This window comes from Dipodomys spectabilis, unplaced genomic scaffold (genome assembly GCF_019054845.1).
Source record: "Dipodomys spectabilis isolate Male_0828 unplaced genomic scaffold, ASM1905484v1 ptg000714l, whole genome shotgun sequence".
Classification (NCBI taxonomy): Eukaryota; Metazoa; Chordata; class Mammalia; order Rodentia; family Heteromyidae; genus Dipodomys; species Dipodomys spectabilis.
In genome coordinates, this window is record NW_024871391.1 from 665,944 (window position 1) to 675,554 (window position 9,611).

The window sequence follows — 9,611 nt, forward strand, 5'->3', positions numbered from 1 at the left end:
TTGATCACTGTTCCTGCCAGCCTTGATTTCTTTCTTCTTAGATTGGATTTGGATGGAAGGCAGACCTGTCAGGGGCTGGCAAGTTGGTCTCCAGCCTTCCGGATGGAATGCCTACCTAAGTTATTTGGAATCTTTCTACGTGGGAGATTCCTCTCCTCTTCCTGATTTGTTTATGCAATAATTGGTTCAGATCAGAACATACACTGATTTTTATTTTATACATTAGTTTCTAACCCAACATGACCTCATTTTTGGTTCAAGTTGAGCTTTGATCAGTTGGATCCAATATTGCTTGGACATGCCTGATGATAGTTTTGTTTATTCATTGACTGGTTTTCCAACAACTAAAAACATTTTTACCCCACACAGTGCTCCCAGCTCAGCTGGAAATGGTTGACAACTTTAAGAACTATGTATCCTGCTTCTGGAAATGAGGGGAATTAATCATTGTAGCAAACCCTCATCTCCCAGCCAAACTATTGGATAATTTGTCACTATTTTTGTGTGCCTACAATTACAAGGGGTAATGGTGAAATTAATGCGAGTTGGATTAGGTTTTCTATCATTTCTGTAGCTTTAGTATATTACAATTATAATGGAATTTATAGTCATGACAAGGTCAGGGCAAGAACTTCACAAATTTTCTGAATCAAATATTTAAATATATTTAGGTATGCACACCACATCCAGGCGTGTTAAAGTTTCTTTAAATGTCATAGCTGCATCTCCTCAATTTGTAACACAATCATCAAAAGTTAAGAGAGCCAGGGCTCCTTGTCAGGCTGGGTCTCCAAAACTCCCAACTGGACCTTTATCAGCTAACAAGCCAGAACATTCCTGAAAACAGAGGGTAGATCCAGATTTTAGGGGCATGAAAAATACACAGAAATTAGGGCAAAATTAGGTTGTCACAGAAGCAAATGGGAAGCACTGAAGCTTAAGTTTAAGGTTTGATAGTTTCCTGGACAGCTGACATTTCTGAGGGAATTCATACGTGTAACATAATTTATGTAGGTATGATACCAAAAGCAGGTGTAAACCATGTGCGGGAGGGTTTTCAAACAAAACCAAAGTAAGAGAATCCTAGGAATACCTTTTCCATTTGGACTTCTGTCTCCAGCCTCCACTGTCGAATGTCACGGGTCAGACTGGACATGTGAACCTTGAATTATAAAAGAGGCAGTCAGAAACTCCTCGGCCCCAGCCATCCTTCCTTCCTGATGAGACTCCTTGGCTTAGTGAGGACGGGAATGCTCAACCTGCGGAGAAGAGAGGTTGCCCCCCTGGGCAGATCACGCCAGAGAGTCCTATCTGCCTGGAAGCATCTTCCCTGCACATGCTGTGTCCTCCTCTCCCCATCGGGCACAGCTCAGGCAGGAGTTTCTCTCTGGGTGGCAGGGCAATGTCAAAGCTGAAGGAAGACAGCTGGGCGGAAGTGAACGTGGTCCCTGCTGGTTCCTCATGTGTCTAAGAATGCACCTCTGAAAATGTAGAAGCTTGCTATTTATTTACGGAAACATTTTTGTTGGCTCTGATGGGTCCAGATGCTCAGTCAGTGCATCTGCGGCTTGTATGTCATTACTTAAAAAGAGAATCTCGGGGGGTGGGAAGGTGGCTCAATGGTAGAGTGCTTGCCTTGCATGCAGAGGTCCTGGGTTCGATTCCTCAGCACCACATAAGCAGAAAAAGCCAAAAGTGGTGCTGTGGCTCAAGGGGTAGAGTGCTAGCCTTAAGCTGAGGAGCTGAGGGACAGCACCCACGTTCAAGACCCACAACCGACAAAAAAAAAAAGAAAAAAGAAAAAAAGAGAATCTCACCCTAACAGAAAATTGGTAAAGAAACTTAGGAAGTTAAAAGTGAATCTATAGCTCGGTCTCTGTCTGTCTGTCTCTTTGGAACCCTGGTTTCAACTTCCTTCGGTGTTTCCCAGTGGCTGGGTTCTGTCTCCACTATCTGCAGAAGCTTCTGCTTGACTGAGATGTCAGACGCTGGGAAAGACAGTCAGTATGGCAGAAGGACAACTCAGTCTCTCATGGCACCCCTAGTAAGGTACACACATGCACACACACATAGTCTCAAAGGAAACAGGTGTGCAAGTTACCACAAAAAAAGTCAGTATAATTCAATCTGTGGATCTTGTTTTGTGAGTGAATTATGAAATCAGTCTAGTGGCTTATAAGAACAGCACAACTTTAGTGGAAGAAATAACGGAGAATAAAGAGTAAGTCCCACATGGCAAGGTTAAGTCTTCTTTTCTGAGAGCTTTATTTCAGTTCACATTAGCAGTGGATAAGCTGGTGGAAATCTGTGTCCATGGAGTGTGCATTCCAGAGGAAATAAACCATTCAAAAAATATAAATGATGCCAGGGGCTGGTGGCTCATATCTGTCATCCTAGCTACTCAGGAGGCTGAGATCTAAGGATCACGGTTCAAAACCAGGCACAGCAGGAAAGTCCCTGTGACTTTTGTCTCCAATTAGCCACTAGAAAACCGGAAGTGGCGCTGTGGCTCAAGTGGTAGAGCGCTCACCTTGAGCAGAAGAGCTGAGGGACAGCGCCTAGGCCCAGAGTTCAAGCCCCATGACCGATCAATTAAATAAATAATGCAGAAATATAAATGATACAGAAAAATACACATTGTGTTAGAAAAGGGCAAAGAGTTCTATGGCAAGGTATTTTTGGGTTAGAGACCTCAAAGAATTGATGTCTCTAAGAATAGCTATGTGGCTATTGGAGGATAATAGTCCAGAAAAAAACACAGGAGTATCCTGGCTGTTAGAAACAAAATCAGAGCCAGGCGCTGGTGGCTCACGCCTGTCAGCCCAGCTACTCAGGAGGCTGAGATCTGAGGATTGCGGTTCAAAGCCAGCCGGGGCAGTAAAGTCCATGAGACTCCTATCTCCAATAAACCACCAGAAAACTGGAAGTGGCGCTGTGGCTCAAGTGGTAGAGCGCTCGCCTTGAGCTGAAGAGCTGAGGGATAGTGCCCAGGCCCATAGTTCAAGCCACATGACTGACAAAAAAAAAGAAAAAGAAAAAGAAAATCAGGGCCAACAAGACTGTAGGGAGGGAAGGGAGGCACTGCAGAGGAGGGGGAGCCGGGGATGGGGCCGGGTGGCGTAAGGGCTTCCAGAGCAGGGGAGGCCGGGTTTCTCTCCCCAGTGAGCTGGGCAGGCACTGGGTGGTGTTGGGAGTTGAGTGACGTGAGCTGGCCCGCGTTTACACAGAGCTCCTTATGCGTTCCCAAATGAGTGTTTGCACGTGTGTGCACCTGATCATGACACCAAATGTGTTCCTCACGGTGAGTCCAGGCCAAGATGATCGAACGCTCTTCTCTTACTCTTAGTGAGTGGTGTCTGAGATCTCGGGAAGAGAGTTTTCTGAGAGCAGGCGTTGAGTAGAAGCTGGCTTTCCAGATGCCGTGCATTTGAGAAGTGTTCGTGCTGCATGGCTAAGCCTTGAGGCTCCCTCCAGGTGTGTTTGTGTGTGTGGAAGAAACAAAATGCAGAATTAGAGCCTTCACCAGCCACCGTTACTTTCTCTTTCTTATTTTGTACACTCATTTCTGGTGACATCTGCCCTACTGAGAAACAGCACAGAGTAGTTACTTTATTTAAGAACGCTTCCTGTGTTTTATTGTAGTAGTAGGAAAAGTCAATAAACCTAAAATCCATATGTAGCTTATTCTGTCTAAATGAGCAAGCAGGTTCATGACTCTCTGAGGTATTCCCCATGTTCTGAGGCTCTAGCTCTTTAAATGATTCAATGTTCAACACACAGCCTACAATTTTCCTGTGCAAGTGTTGGTGTGAGTTTTATCACCTACCCAAGGGACCAGTAATGTTTTTTCCTAACTTGGTGGAGCATTGCTAACACTGATATTTCCTTTTAGACTGAGTCTCATTCCGCTGCTCTGGTAATAAGGGAACTTCCTACTGGGTATGCATACACGCTCACCTGTGCTCACACACACATCTCATTCTCTCTCAGTGAATGCTCGCTTTGTGACTGATGTCTCTCTCTGAGAAACAACATTTTGAAAACATTTTGACAGGAAGGCTATAGCTAAGGCATTATGGCTCCTTTTTGTGTTCATGAGAATCCTGACCTTCAGAGATCGAAACAGCCTAAGATTACATTGCTAGTAAGGAGAGTACCTGGGTTCATTTGACTCTAAAAGTCGTACTTGTTCATCTATAATGTATTGCCTGAACAGGGAGAGAATGCCAGTAACAGTGATATTAAAGATTCATAGAATCCATTCACAGCATCAAGAACATCTGCAAGGTACTTGGGGATAAATTGTAAAGAAATGATGTATAAGCCCTTCAAAGAAGGTTCAACTACATTAAGATAAAATAACAAAATATAGTATGTTCTTGTGCAGTGTAATGCAAAGCAAAGCAAAGCAGTTTTAAGTGAATGGTTCAGGTCTGTAACCCCAGCTACTGCTACTTGAAATCTGGGCCTGGAGTTCTCACTTGGCTTTTTTTTTTTTTGGCTCCTGGATGGTGCCCTACCACTTGAGCCATGCCTCTAGTTTTGGCTTATTTCGGTTAGTTGGAGAGAAGAGAGTCGATCTGTCTGCTCCAACAGCCTTGGAGCTGAGATCCTCAGATCTCAGCCTCCTGAGTTTATAGGATTATAGGCCTTGAGCCACTAGTGCCTGGTTGATTTATCTTTTTATATCCTTAAGTATTTACCCCCAAAGAACTTAAATCTTTGTTCTTAAATCTTTGTCTAAAGAAACTAAGTGTCCCTTCATTTCCCATCTGCTCCACTGGTCGCAACTGCCAAGAAATGGTCTTGTAAAAATTACCCACACACAGGTTCAAAGTTGAGGTGACATTAACAAAATAAGCTACCTGCAGACAAGGAGATACAGTTCATAGTTATCAAGGAAAAACTTTACTTCCTCATAGCTATATTTTATCATTTAAGTCTATTTTATCATAAAAAATAACTTCAATATTAACACTGGTTTTATTAATAAGATACATTATAGGGTGGATGCACATGGAAAGGAAGCAGAAAGGGGAAGTCTGTGCCTACCATTTCCTATGCGGGGAGCAGGAAATGAATTGCTAAGGTCTGCAGAGTCTTGACATGCTGCCAGGACACAGGAATGAATTCTTAGTGGGCATGGGGCTTGGAGTTCCTTCTGAAGGGGCCCAGGACCCACTACCCATGGGGAGGCTGGGTGATTCACATCTGCACTTGGTGGCGGTATTTCAAACGCACCAAGACGTCCGGTTAACACTGGCATCAGCAGGCAGGCTTGGCATGGTGAGGGAGATCTGGGTTCTTTGCTTCCCTCTTCTGGCCAATTTCTTCTTTTCAGATTTCCTCAGAGAGAAGCTGTGATCTGGCGGGGAGCCAGCAATTCTAGGGTAGCCATGAGCTGTGCGGCCTCTCCACCTCTCTTCCTCAAGGTCTGAGGGGATGTCATTTCACACAAGGAGTTCACTAAGGCCCAATGGGGTCAGAAAGCCAAGAAGAGCTTTAGATGTTCTGTGGAAAGGAGAGATTCTGCTGGAGGGTGGAGGGAGGGACCCTCTCCCTGAGAGTCTAGCTCAAGTGACTTCAAGTTCAGGCAGACAAGCAAATGGGTAGGACACACAGGTTGAGGAGGGCCGGCCTGTGTGCGTTCAAATGAAGGTGAAGCACTCTGAACCTTGAGTGTGCCAAACCAAATACCACCAGGGAGAACACTCACCATGTGTGAGGAGAGAGGCCTGCAGTTCAAAGGCTTGGGTCCCCCTCAACGCCCAATCAGAGGAAGAGGGAGACAGATGGAACCTGCCCTGGGAGTCAGACCGCGGTTGGACTGGGAGGTTGACTGGCACATGGAACTCGTGATCTTTAAATTCCTCCGTGGAAGCTGATTTTAACTGGTTATTGCAGAAAGGTTGAGAAACATAAGAGCACTTTTGAACCACGGTCTGTTTCCAAAGCTGGTAGCCCAGCAGAGGACGCAGAGCTGCCATCTTTGGAAAGGGAACTGGGGTGGGAGGAGGCAGGAAGGTGGAGGCGGCCGGCGTTGGGCTGGAAGGGCCAGGACTTCAGAGCGGGGCTGACTTTTGGCTCTTCATCGTGATTTTTTTGGCTTGAAAAATTGTTTTTTTTTTTTTTTGTTGTTGGAAAAACTTGAAAAATTTGAATTTTAGCTAGCAAGTATTATAATTGGGGGCTCAAACAGAAAACCAGCTTCTTGCTTCAGACCCTCAGGATATGTCACATGGCTTAGTTTTTTACACATTAGGAACTTTCAGATATCAAATACTAATTTTGAAATATTAATATCAAACACTAATACTGAAACTCATTTCTAAACTTTTGAGTGTTATAGGCTATTTTGGATTTCTTACATTCATCATGGATTATATTGTGTTAGAATAATACTAGTTTGACTGAATACATACAAAGTATTAACTTGGGCTGGGAATGTAGCTCAGTGGTAGAGTGCTTGCCTAGCATACACAAGGCCCTAGGTTCGAGTCCTCAGTACCACATACACAGAAAAAGCAGTGACACTGTGGCTCACTGGTAGAGTGCTAGCCTTGAGCAAAAGAAGTAGAGCACTAGCCTTGAGCAAAAATCTCAGGGACAGTGCCCAGGCCTTGAGTACAAGCCTCAGAACTGGCAAGAAAAAAAGAAAAGTATTTCGACTATCAGCTTGTTTTACATAGTAGTTGTTGGCTACTGTATTTTTTTTTTTTTGTAGGAATGTATGTGTTTGTGTGTGTTTGTGTGTCGGTTGTGGGGCCTGAACTCTTGGCCTGGGCGCTGTCCTTCAGCTCTTGAGCTCAAGGATAGCACTCTACCACTTGAGCTACAGCACCACTTCCGGTGTTTTCTGCTTATGTGATGCTGAGGACTGGAACCCAGGGCCTGGTGCATGCGAGGCAAGCACTGTACCACTGAGCCACCTTCCCAGCTCTGTAGGAATGACTTTTAAACAAATTGGTTGAGACTTTAACTGTATACTTAAAAGTCAAAGTTAATTACTATCTGCTAATATGTTATCATATTAAGTTGTAATTCGGTGACTTGTATTCAAAAGCTATTATTTGAGTTCAAGAATGAATGATTTTGTTGTTGTTAGATGTGGGGCTTCAGCTCAGGGCCTGGGCACTGTCCCTGCGATTTTTTTTGTTCAAGGCTAGCACTCTACCACTTGAGCCACAGTGCCATGTCCAGTTTTCTGGTGGTTAACTGGAGATTAAGTCTCACAGACTTTGCTGCCCAGGCTGGCTTCAAACCACGATCCTCAGATCTCAGTCTCTAGGATTACAGGTGTGACCTGATGTGAGGCACATGTTTTTTTTTGTGTGTGTGTTTTAAACGTAAAACTGTACTTTGGGCTGGGATGTAGCTCCATGGTGAAGCACTTGCCTAGCAAGTGCAACCCCCTGGGTTTGAACCTCAGTACCAAAAAAGAAAAAAAAAGTTAAAAACATATATTTAGAAAAGAAACATGGTACTCAGAAGAAAAACATTTCAGCTTGTTATTCTCTGGGCTATTCTTAAACTCACCCACAGCTCTTCTAAAATAAAATAAATCATCCACCATATGGCCACATAGTAGCATTTCCAATGAATAGAGTCATTGTGTAGAATGTGTGTCTAGAACATAAAATGTGAAATTTCCCACAAGTGACTCCCACCCCGGAGCACTCATGCATTCCGGCTTCTGCTATTTGAACAGTATTTGAATACTTAGCTTGTTCTTGAACTTCCTCTTTTTTGGGTAAGAGCCACATCTGCATTTGCAATTTTGTGATTTTTAAAACTTCCTTCCGCAAGAAATTTAAAAATATTTCGGTTGCCTGTGCAGCATAACCATCAGCTGTTTGGGAACTTGAAAACCGAGTGAGGCTGGCGAGAAGCTGAAGCGCAGGCACTGTTTGGAGAGTCTGTGCGGGCATCTCTGGGTCACCCAGTGGCTGCGGCAGGAGCCGTGTTGAAGGCAGACCGGGTGAATCATCCAGTGTTGAATGGACTGGTGAAGGGAGGGCAGTTCGGGATGTAACTTGGTCATGAAATTACCCGATATTAAGCATGGCTGGCCCCGCCGCCCCATCGTGTTGTGTGGGGCCGAGGAGCCCTGAGGCCGGGCGGCCTGACACTCGGCCGAGCAGTAGGGAGGACCAAAGACGAGCACTGTGTTCTGTACCCGCGAGTCACAGCGTCCGCAACAACCCGCCGCGGCCGGCCGCCGGGCCTGCCGGCGGGCCCGACCACGGCCGGCCACCGGGCCTGCCGGCGGCTCCGACCACGGCCGGCTACCGGGCCTGCCGGCGGCTCCGACCACGGCTCCGACCACGGCCGGCCGCCGGGCCTGCCGGCGGCTCCGACCACGGCCGGCTGCCGGGCCTGCAGGGCATGCTGGCGGGTTCCCGGGCTCCCGGGCCTGCAGGGCGTGCTGGCGGGCTCCCGGGCCTGCAGGGCGTGCTGGCGGGCTCCCGGGCCTGCAGGGCGTGCTGGCGGGCTCCCGGGCCTGCAGGGCGTGCTGGCGGGCTCCCGGGCCTGCAGGGCGTGCTGGCGGGCTCCCGGGCCTGCAGGGCGTGCTGGCGGGCTCCCGGGCCTGCAGGGCGTGCTGGCGGGCTCCCGGGCCTGCAGGGCGTGCTGGCGGGCTCCCGGGCCTGCAGGGCGTGCTGGCGGGCTCCCGGGCCTGCAGGGCGTGCTGGCGGGCTCCCGGGCCTGCAGGGCGTGCTGGCGGGCTCCCGGGCCTGCAGGGCGTGCTGGCGGGCTCCCGGGCCTGCAGGGCGTGCTGGCGGGCCCCCGGGCTGGCGTGCTCCCGGGCCTGCAGGGCGTGCTGGCGGGCCCCCGGGCTGGCGTGCTCCCGGGCCTGCAGGGCGTGCTGGCGGCCCCCGGGCTCCCGGGCCTGCAGGGCGTGCTGGCGGGCCCCCGGGCTGGCGTGCTCCCGGGCCTGCAGGGCGTGCTGGCGGGTTCCCGGGCTACCGAGCCTGCAGGGCGTGCTGGCGGCCCCCGGGCTGCGGGCTCCCGGGCCTGCAGGGCGTGCTGGCGGGCCCCCGGGCTGGCGGGCTCCCGGGCTGCGGCCGGGCTCACTTCAGAGCGAGCTTCCAAGGTCTGACCCGCCTCACTCCATTTCTTCCCCGATCCTCCCCGCAGACTTCGGGCCTCTCCCGCCTGCCGGCAGGCTGGGCGCCGCGACCCGGCACCGGGCGGTCTCTCCGCGGAGGGCCGGGTCTCCCGGGGTGAACGTGGCACCTGCGGAGAGACCGGCGCGGGGGTGAGCTCCGGCCCGTGACCTCGGGGCCGCCCTGCCCGGGGGGTTCCGGGGTTCCCCCTCTGTTCTTCCCAGCGATCGCCCTCGGGGCCTCGGCACAGGCCGGGCCCAGCGCCTCCCTCGCTTCCCCGCCAGTCTAACGTCCGGGCAGCTCCCGGGCCCGGCTGGGGGGTGTCCGGCTGGGGGGGGCCCGGCTGGGGGGTGTCCGGCTGGGGGGGGCCCGGCTGGGGGGTGTCCGGCTGGGGTGTCCGGCTGGGGGGTGTCCGGCTGGGGGGGGCCCGGCTGGGGGGTGTCCGGCTGGGGGGGGCCCGGCTGGGGGGTCCAGCTGAGGGGTCTGGCTGGAGGGGGTGTCCGGCTG

The 9,611-nt window shown here is 50.1% G+C and overlaps 1 long non-coding RNA gene across 1 annotated transcript; it reads right to left on the reverse strand.

Moving 5' to 3' along the window:
• Nucleotides 1-640: 640 nt before the first annotated feature.
• Nucleotides 641-1,455, reverse strand: LOC122101979. Its single transcript, XR_006146439.1, has 3 exons — nt 1,260-1,455; nt 1,094-1,162; nt 641-837 (listed from the first exon to the last, which is right to left on the reverse strand). It is a non-coding gene; the product is annotated as an uncharacterized LOC122101979 (long non-coding RNA).
• Nucleotides 1,456-9,611: the final 8,156 nt, after the last annotated feature.